We start from the raw sequence: 13587 nt of genomic DNA, 5'->3' as shown, positions 1-13587 counted from the left end.
GGAGGAGGGAAAGAAAGAGAAGGAGGTGGGGGAGGAAGAAAATGAGGGGAACAAAAAAGAGAGAAGGGGACATGGAAGGGAAGAAAAGGGTCAAGAAAGGGGAGAGCAACATGTCAAAAAGGGAGAGGAGAAGAAAAGAGGAGTACAGGCAGAACAGATGGTTTCTACACTCAGCCAGACTTCCGGTCAGGCCTGAGAAAGAGGGAAACTCATATCCTGGAAAGGAGGCAAAATCTGGTCCTCCTGGCCCCACAAAATAGAGAAAACGGGTTTGTGGACTTTTCTGGAAATGGTCAGCAATGGGTATTTTAATGAGTGCTGGTTAGACCACCCATTACCTCGTGGTAGCAGCCTTCCACCTGATAAGACGATGGTTTGTGCTCTGGTGGTCATCTGTGTGTTAAACATCGCTTGGTGCGGCTCAGGAACCCCATTTTCGCATGGCAGCTTCTTTGCTGGCAAGGAAGTTAGTGTGCTGAAAAAGTGTATGATTTTTTGGCCTTTGTTTCCTCTGGGCCCTTTTCTCAGCCAGCTGAACTTATTGTTTCTGCTTGCCTCTTCCAATGTCCTTCCAAACAGCCAGTATCCTGAGTTCATGGCTGTCAGTGACTGTTTTCCAGTTGTCAGGGTCAATGTCCGCCATCTTCATAACTCACTTGCAGATGTCCAGCAGAAGTATGGATTCCCTGGAGGTTGTGAACCAGTGGCCAATTTACCGTAGCGAATGGCTGTCATCCATTTGATGAATGTGGCCGAGGCAGTGCAGACATTGCAGGCTGAGCCATGAGTGTATGTTGATAGAATTAGCATAATGCAGGATCTCTGAGTTGGTGATCATGTCCTGCCAAGAGATGCCAAGGATATGGTTGAGACAGCAAAGGTGGAAACTCTTCAGCTTTTTCTCCTGCCAAGCCTATGTTGTCCAGATCCCACCACTGTAAAGGAGTGTTCTGAGGATACAGGCGTGATAGGCTCACATTTGGCGTTACCTGTCAGGTTGCTGTTGATCACACTCTCTTACTCAACTTGGATATAGCAGATGTATCTTTTGTAATGAGTGTGTTGATGTCAGCATCAAGTTATAGGTTTCTAGTGGTTGTAGAGCCTAGATATGTGAAGCGATCAGCAAGCTCCAGCATGACATTGTCAATGCTAATAGATAACAGTATGGCAATATCCTGGACCAGGACATTTGTCTTCCTGACGCTGGAAGCCAAATCAAACACTTTACAGTTGTGAGAGAGTCTGTCCATTTGCTGCTGATGGTATTCCTCTGAATAGAATATGGCATCATCAGCATAGTGCAACTCTCTGATGAGGACTTGGCGCAGCTTTCCTCCAGTTCTGGTATATAAGTAGGCACGCTTTGAGATGGCCTGAAGACAGCAAAGAGAAGGACATATCTAGGAGTGTAACTGCCAGAACATAATCCTCTTTGAGCCCACTGTGGATCTCAGAGGGTTCCAATGTTGCATCATCATTGTTGATCTTACTCAACATGTTGTCATGGAAAGAGGAGATCACATTAAGCAGCTTCAGCCTGCAGCCAACTTTCTCCAGCAGGATAAATAAATGACCTCTGCTCACACAATTAAATCTCTCGGTAAGAAAAATAAAGGCAATATCTTATGGTCTCCTTTGTTCCCGGCATTTCTCTTGTAGCTGTCGGACTGAGAAGATCATGTCAATTAAGATCTTCTAGTTCTGAAACCACACTGGGATTCAGGGTAGATACATGCATCGTATCCAACCACTGTGCCAATGTGCCGCCACATGCCTCATGGTCTGTGCCCACTCTAGATTGAAAACCACTAGGAGGTAAAGAAGTTCTAACTTAAGTATTCTGCTGATAGCGATGTCAAACTCCTCATAGAACTTGTCTTTAAGCTCTGTCACAGAGCACAGCTTTGAAGCATACATTCTCAGAGATTAACTGCCTTATTTGAGTTGAGAGATGGATGGAGAGAAAACATCCTGAACGATTTTTTGGAGGTTCTATCATCTAGAGTAGCGGGTTCCTTACAGCGAAGCTTATAACCTGCCCACTTTGTTTCCTCTGAACACTTTCCCTGCCAGGTGAACAAGTAATGTTTTTCTTTCAGAGATCCACTCTTGGTGAGCCTGGACTCTCATAGGGAAGCCAAGTCAATCTTCCATGTCTATCACAGCTGTCCTGCGTGCATTATTGTCCAGCAGCAAGTTATCTGTCAATCCTGGTACATGGTCCTGATGCTCCAGTTTGTCAATCAAAGAGTTGGCATTTTCTTTCATTTTGTTTGTTTCCTTTGGTTGTCTGGTGTGATGGAGTTCATCCACTTGATGAGCTGAAACTTTAAGCTCCAAGTGCCTTACTAGTCAGGAGCTCCCGATTTAATGTGGGATGGTGGTTGACCAATGGAACATGATGGTCACTCCCTCCATTGCAGACAGCCTGTGGTACCAATTATCTATACTAATTGAGTTGGATTTATCATTTGTAACTGTTGTCCTCCTGTTAATGCTCTGCAGCAAACCTGGAGTGTTCTTTCCAAGCTACAAGCCTGAGCAAAATGTATGGAGACTCTGGGCTGCCCAAACATCAGACCTTCCTGGGTGAGTCCAAAGGAATGCAAAGCACTGCATTTGGCACCAACTTGTTTGCAGACATTGCCAGAAAGATGACATATTTAGGCATCTGTCTGCCTTTGGACTCCACTCCAGATTTTTTGTCAGGGTTTACTCCCTTAGCCTTCAGCTTCCCTGAGCTACAAGGCAGTTGAACTATACAACCTTAGCAGGGAGTTTGGTTCATGAGTGTCATTGCATGTCCATAGCATGTCCAGGGACCAAATCTCCTCCAAGTTCCTCTGAGACTGGAACTGCGAGAGATCCAGTCTCCATGTATTGCACGAAGAGGCACAGCTGAGGACTTGCCAAAAGAGAGGCTGTGTACTGACAATGAGAGACTTACACATTTTGATCCCTTTTCTACATTGCTGCGAGCCAGCCAGGTACGTTGTAATGAGAAGCAAACTAAGACACAAAAGCAGAAACTAAGGTAACAGTCTTCACCTACGCACTAGACGCATCATGTCAACCTGTCGGACAAAGAACAGGTCACTCCTTGGTACAAATGGGTGTACGCTCTGTCCATTTTCACTTTAAAATTGCAACTGGGGTCCTACACCAGTGTAGGTCTGAATTTATATATTTGAGAAATCTCTCTCTCTTAACAGTGTTGGTCAGCCATTTTCACAACTGCCTTAAAATTGTTGGTCACAATTAAACAGTACTGAAAGCTAGTTACTATATTTAACTCCCAATTTTTACAAGATTAATTTATGGGATGTGGACATCACTGACTAGACCAGCATTTATTGTCCATCCCTAGTTGCCCTTGAGAAGATGGTGGTGAGCTGCCTTCCTGAACCACTGCAGTCCCTGAGTGTAGGTACACTCACAATGCTGTTGGGGAGGGTGTTCCATGATTTTGACTAGCAACAATGAAAGAACGGTGAAATATTTCCAAGACAGAATGGTGAGTGACTTGGAGGGGAACTTCCTGATGATGATGTTCACAGGTATCTGCTGCTCTTGTCCTAGATAGCAGTAGCTGTGGGTTTGAAAAGTGCTGCCTAAGAAATCTTAGTGAATTCCTGTAGTTCATCTAGTAGATAGTATGCATGGCTGCCAAGGTTCATCGGTGGTGGAGGGATTGAGTGTTTGTGGAAGAGTAGCAATCCAGCGGGTTGCTTTGTCCTGGATCGTGTCGAGCTTCTTGAGTGTTGTTGAAGCTGCGTCCATCCAGGCAAGTGGAGAGTATTCCGTCACTCTCCTGACTTCTGCCTTGTCGATGGTGTAAGAAGTCTCACAACACCAGGTTAAAGTCCAACAGGTTTATTTGGGAGCAAAAGCCACGAGCTTTCGAAGCGCTGTCCCTTCGTCAGGTGAGTGGGATTTTAGTTCACAAACAGGGCATATAAAGACATAAACTCAATTTACAAAATAATGGTTGGAATGCGAGTCTTTACAGGTAATTAAATCTTAAAGGTACAGACAATGTGAGTGGAGAGAAGGTTAAGCACAGGTTAAAGAGATGTGTATTGTCTCCAACCAGGACAGGTTCATGTCACACTATATTTATGTAAACCCCACGACTTGCCTGGGCTTGCAAAATCTCACTAACTGTCATGGCTGGAGACAATACACATCTCTTTAACCTGTGCTTACCCCGCTCTCCACTCACATTGTCTGTATCTTTAAGACTTGATTACCTGTAAAGATTTGCATTCCAACCATTATTTTGTAAATTGAGTTTATGTCTTTATATGCCCTGTTTGTGAACTGAACTCCCACTCACCTGATGAAGGAGCAGCGCTTCGAAAGCTAGTGGCTTTTGCTACCAAATAAACCAGTTGGACTTTAACCTGGTATTGTGAGACTTTTTACTGTGTTTACCCCAGTCCAACGCCGGCTGTAGATGGTGGACAGGCTTTGAAAAATTAGAAGGTGAGTTACTGCAAGATTCCTAGCCTTTGACCTGCTCTGGTAGCCACAGTATTTATATAAGAACATAAGAACTAGGAGCAGCAGTAGGCCATCTGGCCCCTTGAGCCTGCTTCGCCATTCAATAAGATCATGGCTGATCTTTTTGTGGACTCAGCTCCACTTACCCGCCCGCTCACCATAACCCTTAATTCCTTTACTGTTCAAAAATTTATCTATCCTTGCCTTAAAAATATTCAATGAGGTAGACTCAACTGCTTCACTGGGCAGGGAATTCCACAGATTCACAACCCTTTGTGTGAAGAAGTTCCTCCTCAACTCAGTCCTAAATCTGCTTCCCCTTATTTTGAGGCCATGCCCCCTAGTTCTAGTTTCACCCGCCAGTGGAAACAACTTCCCTGATTCTATCTTATCTATTCCCTTCATAATCTTATATGTTTTTTATAAGATCTTCCCTCATTCTTCAGGATTCCAATGAATATAGCCCCAGTCTACTCACTCTCTCCTCATAAGCCAACCCTCTGAACTCCGGAATCAACCTAGTGAATCTCCCCTGCACCCCCTCCAGTGCCAGTATATCCTTTCTCAAGTAAGGAGACCAAAACTGTACACAGTACTCCAGGTGTGGCCTCACCAAAACCTTATACAGCTGCAACATAATCTCGCTGTTTTTAAACTCCATCCCTCTAGCAATGAAGGACAAAATTCCATTTGCCTTCTTAATTACCTGCTGCACCTGCAAACCAACTCCTTGAGATTCCTGCACAAGGACACCCAGGTCCCTCTGCACAGCAGTAGAAATCATAGAAACCCTACAGAGCAGAAGGAGGCCATTCGGCCCATCGAGTCTGCACCGACCACAATCCCACCCAGGCCCTACCCCCACATATTTACCCACTAATCCCTCTAACCTACGCATCTCAGGACTCTAAAGGGCAATTTTTAACCTGGCCAATCAACCTAACCCACACATCTTTGGACTGTGGGAGGAAACCGGAGCACCCGGAGGAAACCCACGCAGACACGAGGAGAATGTGCAAACTCCACACAGACAGTGACCCGAGCCGGGAATCGAACCCGGGACCCTGGAGCTGTGAAGCAGCAGTGCTAACCACTGTGCTACCGTGCCGCCCAAACCAGTATGCTGCAATTTTTTACCATTTAAATAATAGTCCATTTTACTGTTATTCCTACCAAAATGGATGACCTCACATTTATATATATGGCTCGTCCAGTTCAGTTTCTGGTCAATGGTAACCCTCAGGATGTTGATAATGGTGTATTCAGCAATGGTAATGCCATTGAGTGTCAATGGGCAATGGTTAGATCCTCTCTTGTTGGAGATGGTTATTGCCTGGCACTTGTGTTACTTGCCACTTGTCAGCCCAAGCCTGGATATTGTCCAGATCTTGTGGCATTTGGACATGAACTGCTCAGTACCTGAGGAGTTGTGAATGATGCTGAAGATCTTGCAGTCATCTGCGAACATCACCACTCCTGATCTTGTGATGAAATGAAGATAATTGATGAAGCAGTTGAAGATGGTTGGGCCTGGGACGCTACCCTGAGAAACTACTGACGTGGGCGGCACGGTAGTACAGTGGTTAGCACTGCTGCTTCACAGCTCCAGGGTCCCGGGTTCAATTCCCGGCTCGGGTCACTGTCTGTGTGGAGTTTGCACATTCTCCTCGTGTCTGCGTGGGTTTCCTCCGGGTGCTCCGGTTTCCTCCCACAGTCCAAAGATGTGCGGGTTAGGTTGATTGGCCAGGTTAAAAATTGCCCCTTAGAGTCCTGAGATGCGTAGGTTAGAGGGATTAGTGGGTAAATATGTGGGGGTAGGGCCTGGGTGGGATTGTGGTCGGTGCAGACTCGATGGGCCGAATGGCCTCCTTCTGCACTGTAGGGTTTCTATGATTCTATGATTCTATGACCTGGAGCTGAGATGATTGTAAAAATTCACCTTGTTATTACCAAATTTAAAACTGCATATTTATTTTCTTACAATCCCATCATGTTGCAACAGATGCTTAAAGAAATTAATAATTTTTAATTCTATTACAAATGCAAGTAATTTACTTACTTTAAATATCGCTTATCTACAGGTAAATTATAGAAATTCAATAAATCGCATTCGATGCAAATAGCTTTATTTTTTATACAGTCGCAGGTTCCACTCTCAGAATGTAGCCTTTGTTATCAAATGGTTGCATCCGGCCAGTTTATTATAGCTCATCTTGGCAACAATGTTTGAAGATGAATTTTCACTGATTTCCGGTCTTTTACCTAATAACATTTTAGTATTAAAACAGAGAACAAATATGTCTATATATATATATGTTTATACATGGAACACATTTCCTGGATAAAATTTGCAACCTTATCAATTGTGCTCAATGTAATGTCATTAAACATAAAACTAAAGGACTGTATTTATTTTGTTAGGGCAATATTCTATTTCTTTATCCCAGCAACAGACATGCCATTGGTTTCTAGAACTACTGCATGTCTTCAATGATTGGTTGAAGTTGGCCTGCCAACTGGAGATGCAGAAAGTAAGGCACAACTGTTATTGGTTGATAAAAGAGACCTCCAAGACAAATGAGAGACACTGTATCTAAGGGAATGAGTCATGTGAAGCTATTTTTGCCTGCTCAGAGTATAGGAAGTGCCGTGCTTGCCTGAGCAGTACGTCAGACAGCTGAAGTTGAATAATATAATCTGAAAGCACAGTGTCTATCTGAATTATTCACACCTCTGTGAGCAGCATCCAAATAGAGATGACCACAGGCTAAGCAGCACCATGTACGCTGTGGTAACTTAATATAGAATATGGTATTTAAAACAATAGATCGGTTGGGTAAATATGACTGATAATTCATTTCTTTATTTGAATTTTGTGATCTACAATAGTTGCTACAAAACACGACACAAGGATAAAAGTCTGCAAATTTTCAGCATGGAAATGAAAAGTAAAAACACGCAAATGGTTGAAAGGCAGCATGCAATGGGGCTCTTAATCAGGCAGTGATATGATGCAAAGTTCCAACATTAGTCTTATAGTTTGATATAAGCCTCAGGTAACAGCAATGGTTAACACTAACCTAAATCATGAAAACTCGAATTGCATGATGGCAATCTTCACTTGAACAGGATTATGTTTACTGCAACAGCTGCAATTAAAAAATAACCATCAGTAGCAAGCCTTCCCTTAATATTCTATAATCTTCAGCTTTCAGTTCAATTCAGCAATTAGTGACTGGTGTTGCTGCTCACGATAGTATGCAGCAGTTCACAGAATTCAAATGCATTTTAGACCGTTTTTAGGGTATTATTTTTACTAATAAATAATATCCTGAATATGGTTTTTACTAATTTACCTCCTCCTCCAGGTATCCGGTGCTAACAGGGTGCTGACAACCATGGATTTCTATTGGACAGATCCATAATTATGCTGGGCAAACTACTATAGTAGTTTGATGTTGCCTTCTGCAGTATGGCTTACCAGAAAACTCTCCCACTCTTATTGTATGCCATTAGGCATATTGGAATGATTTACAATCTAGTAACTTGCTTGACCATGTTATGAATGCACTTTCAGGCCAGTGAGTCCCACAGTGGGACTTGAACTCAGAGCTTCTGGCCCAGCCCAGAGTTAGGGACACATCAAGACCTTTTACTATTGAGGATACCCTCCATCGTGTTGTGTGGCACTATAACTAAGCTAAACGGGATAGACTTCAAACAGATCTAGCAACTTAAAAACTGGGCCTCCATGAGGTACTGTGGACCATCAGCAGCAGCAGATTTGCACTCACAATCTGGAACCTCATGGTCTGACATATCCCCACTCTACCATTACCACCAAACCAGGGGATCGACCCTGGTTCAATGAAAAGTGCAGGAGAATATGTCAAGAAATACACCAGGCATACCTAAAAATGAGGTGTCAATCTGGTGAAGTTACAACACAGGAATACTTATGTGCCAAACAGCATAAGCAACAATGATAGATAGAGCTAAGCAATTGCACAACCAACAGATCAGATTTAAGCTCTGCAGTCCTGCCATATCCAGCCATGAAAGGTGATGGTCAATTAAACAACTCACTGGAGGAGAAGGCTCCACAAATATTCCATCCTCAATGATGGAGGAGCCCAGCGCATCAGTGCAAAAGATAAGGCTGAAGCATTTGCAACAATCTTCAGCCAGAAGTGCCGACTGGATGACCCATCTAGGCCTCCTCCAGAGATCCCCAGCATTACAGATACCACTCTGCAGCCAATTCGATTCACTCCATGTGATATCAAGAAACAGTTGAAGGAACTGGATACTGCAAAGGATATAGGTCTTGACAATATTCTGACAATAGTACTGATGACTTGTCCTCCAAAACCTGATGTGCCCCAGGTCAAGCTGTTCCAGTACAGCTACAACACTGGCATCTACTCGGCAAGGTGGAAAATTGCTCAGGTATGTCTTGTACACAAAATAGGACAAATCCAATCTGGCCAATTACTGACCTATCAATCTACTCTCCATCATCAGTAAAGATGGAAGGCGTCATGAATGGTTCTATCATGCAGCACTTGCTTAGCGATAACCTGCTCACTGACGCTCAATTTGGGTTCCGCCAGGGTTACTCAGCTCCTGATCTCATTAAGACCTTGGTTCAAACATGGACAAAAGGACTGAATCCAGCGGTCAAGTGACTGCCGCTGATATCAAGGCAGCATTTGACTGAATATGGCATCAAGGAGCCCTAGCAAAACCGGAGCCAATGGGAATCAGAGGGAAAATTCTCATTTGTTGGAGTCATACGAGGTACAAAGGAAGATGGTTGTGGTGGTTGAAAGTTAATCATCTCAGTTGCAGGACATCACCGCAAGAGTTCCTCAGGGTAGTGTCCTAGGCTCAACCATCTTCAGCTGCTTCATTAATTATCTTTTTTCCATCATAATATCAGATGTGGGGATGTTCGCTGATGACAGCACAATGTTCAGCATAATTTGTGACTCCACAGATACTGAAGCAGTTCATGTCCAAATGCAGCAAGACCTGGGCAATATCCAGGCTTGGGCTGAGAAGTGGCAAGTAACATTAGTGGCACACAAGTGCCAGGCAATAACCATCTCCAACAAAAGAGAACCTAACTATCGCCCCCTTGACATTTAATGGCATTACCATCACTGAATCCCCTACTATTAACGTCCTGGGGGTTACCATTGATCAGAAACTGAACTGAACTAGCCATATACATGCTGTGGTTACAAGAGCAGGTCAGAGGCTAGGAATCAGGCATCAGGTAACTCACTTCCTGACTGAATAAAGCATGTCCACCATCTACAAGGTACAAGTCAAAGTGTGATGGAATATTCTCCACTTGCCTGGATGAATACAGCTCCAACAACATTCAAGAAACTCAACACCATCCAGGACAAACAGCCCACTTGATTGATATTATCTTCCACCAACAAACAGTGGCAGCAGTGTGTACCATCTAGCATTGCCATAGCTGAAACCCCCATCACCAACATCCATTATCCATTACCATTGATTAGAAATTACACAGGATCAGCCATGCAAATACTGTGACTAGAAGAGCAGGTCAAAGTCTGGGAAACCTGCAGCAAATAACTCATCACCTGATTCTCTGCGATCTACAAGGAAAATGATGGAATATTCCCCATTTGCCTGGATGTGTGCAGTTCCAACAGCACTCAGGAAGCTCAACACCATCCAGCACAAGGCAGCATGCTTTATCAGCGGCCCATCCATCAATTTAAATGTTCACTTTCTCAGTCACTGATGTACAGTGACAACAATGTGTACCATATAGAAGATGTAGTGGCAGCAACTTGCCAAGACTCCTTCAACAGCACCTTCCAAACCAATGACCTCTACGACCTAGAAGGACAAGGACAGTAGATGCATGGGAACACTGTCACCCACAAGTTCCCCTGCAAACTGCATTATCACCCTGATTTGGAAATATATCACCATTGCTTCACTGTCAGTAGTTCAAAAACCTGAAATTCCCTCCCTAACAGCACTGTGGGTGTGCAACACTAGATGGGTTGCAGTGGTTCAAGAAAGTGACTCGCCACCACCTTTCCAAGAGAGATTCATGATGGACAACAAATGTTGACCTTCCCAGTGATGCCAATCCATTGAAGGATTTAAAAAGTAAAAGTAAAGTTTATTTATTAGTCACAAATAAGGCTTACATTAACACTGTAATGAAGTTACTGTGAAATTCCCTGAGTCGCCACTCTCCGGCGACTGTTCAGGTCAATGCACCTAACCAGCATGTCTTTCAGACTGTGGGAGGAAGCACACGCAGACATGGGGAGAACGTGCAGACTCCATACAGTGACCCAAGCCGGGAATTGAACCCAGGTCCCTGGCGCTGTGAGGCAGCCGTGCCAACCACTGTGCCACCGTGCCACCCAAAAAAAGAAGTGTTGCTTGTTATCTGTCCAGAAATGGATTTATATCGTGAGGTAACACAATGGATCCAAAGCCAAAAATTCTCGTCAAAGTGTTGGCAGGCCCAAAAAAATGTTGAGAGGGCCTGAGATAAGAAATTGGAAGTTATGCGTGAGAGACTTAGGATTGCAATCTGATCAGCCTAAAGGGGAACTCTTATCAAAGGATGACAGAAAATAAATTTACAATAGAACCCAGATTTTGCACTGAGAAAAATGCAAACTAAATGTAAGATTACTGAGTGGAAGGGAAGATAAAAGTTGCTGGAATTTCACTTTGTGTGAAAGTGTGTGTGAATATATGGGAAATTGGAATAGGAATGTTTCAGAAGTTACAGCATTTATTTGTAAAATTTGCCTTTAAAAAGCCTCTGTGTGATTGTTTGCTGCACACTTTAGGTGTGTAGTGCCTTTTTTTGGAAACTACAGGTGGCCATAAGGGCTCAAAATGAGGGTCCCAGCAGGAGTCACGATGGATGTAATTTTGGTGAGGGCATTAGTGTGCAGTGAGTTTCTGGCAGAAGTATACAGAGCAGTCTGATCATGTTAATCAGTATGTATTGCTCAAATAGCTTTGCTATTTTGAAGCTCAACACCCTCTCAATCACACACGGCTGAACACACATTCAGGAAGGACCACCCCCAACAGTGCAATTTAAAGGGATCAGCTAATTTCAGGTTAGTTGCTGATTGATTTGTCCTGATAAGTGTTTAGTGCTTTCTAGAATTTACTAAAGTTGCTTGCAGACATGGTTGCAGAGTAGGCTTGGAATACAACATGACCAGGATCATGCGTAGAGGTGGCACCGAATAGGCTAAACTGCTCAAAGAGGGAGGAGAGTGGAAAAGAGCTCTCAGTAGGAGGTCATATCTGCCCAGCATGCTCAAGGAGCAATTCTTCTACCTGAACCTCAGATGATCGTGCTTCAGTCAGGATGTCCTCACTGAAATCTACCACCTTCTGCAGCTACAACTGTAACCGCAGAGTAGGACTGCACACTATCAGTGGTTGTGAAGGGGATCTTTGCCAGGAACGTTTACTCCTTCCAGACTGGACCTGGAGATAGTTGCAATATCTTGCAGTTTGTCACATGGTCACCTCCAAGCAATGGCGCCACTCATATTTATCATGATAAAAACGAAGAAGACCATAAAGTGTACACAGCTATTACAAGTGTATTTATAGGAAAGGAAAAAGGATATTTCTCCTTTAGCCCTAGTATCCTAGAACCTGTAAAGCATATTCCACAACTAGAAAGAACACACTGAAGAATATTATTCATTAAAGGCATGCACGGCCTCTGCTATTCTTAAGTACAATACTAACTGTAATGCTCAGTTACTAGACCATCCCTGTTAGAATGATAAGTACAGGTCCAGAAAAAACGACAATTGTAATGAAAAGGGACAAAGTCCAGACTTTACAGTCAATTGCAATCTGTTACTAATGACATTCAGCTGAGGGATCTGAATTGTTGCCTTCCATAGAGCATATGAAAGCCATGGCTTTAGCTGGGGTATTGAATGTTTTTGAAGAGATATTGAATGGCACCAACAGTAAGGCAGTATACAGTAGGGCATATTGTGCTCCCATGGCTTTCAGTTGTCTTCTAACTTCATCGAAAGTCTTGTGCCTTTGTTGTATCACTGCTGAAAAATCTTGAAAGAAAGAGAACTTCGCTTCATCATGGAGCAAGGTCCCATGTCTAGGTGCCTCCGTTACTTTTTGGCGATCTTTGAAGTAATGCAAACATATAATTATGGACCGGGTTCGTTGGTTGTCCCTAGGCCTCAAGCAAGTAAACAGTGTGACCTTTCTGTGTCGAGAAAGTTTGCAGACCAGCTCTCAAAGAATTTAACAGGGAACTTAACCTCAGGTCCTTCTGGTAAACCGATAATCCAAACATTTTCCTCCGGCCTCATTTCTCTAGATTGTCTAGCTGTTCCGACATATTGAATAGTTGTTTTTCCATGGATTGTAAATGAGCCTCTACCGAGGAAGCTGCATTTTCCACAGTAAAAATTCTCTCCTCAGCCTTTTGCCAGAATTCTGTGGTTCCATAGCATGTGCACCAATATTTTTTGCTAATAGACCAAGTTTCTCAGGAATTATGTTCTTATGTTCTTATGACCCCGTGCATTTACCCTAGCTAGTCCCCCTGACACTAAGGGGCAATTTACCATGGCCAATCCACTTAATCCGCACATCTTTGGACTGTGGGAGGAAACTGGAGCACCCAGAGGAAACATGGGGAGAATGTGCAGACTCTGCACAGACAGTGACCCAAGCCGGGAATCAAACCCGGGTCCCTAGCACTGTGAGGCAGCAGTGCTAACCACTGTACCACCGTGCCAATTCCTAGTTGGATTTCTAGCTAAGTAGCACCAGCACTCACAGGAAACACAGCCATTCCCACGCTCACATCACGTGACCCCACACGCAGGCTTTAAAGTAAAGTAAAATTTATTTATTAGTCACAAGTAAGGCTTGCATTAGCACTGCAATGAAGTTACTGTGAAATTGCACTAGTTACCACACTCCAGCACCTGTTCGGGTCACTGCACCTAACCAGCACATCTTTCAGACTGTGGGAGGAAACTGGAGTACTCGGAGGAA

The sequence above is a fragment of the Mustelus asterias genome, chromosome 5, assembly GCF_964213995.1.
Source record: "Mustelus asterias chromosome 5, sMusAst1.hap1.1, whole genome shotgun sequence".
In the NCBI taxonomy this organism is placed as follows: Eukaryota; Metazoa; Chordata; class Chondrichthyes; order Carcharhiniformes; family Triakidae; genus Mustelus; species Mustelus asterias.
The sequence above is the reverse complement of the archived record's forward strand: the minus strand, read 5'-3'. Positions refer to the sequence as shown.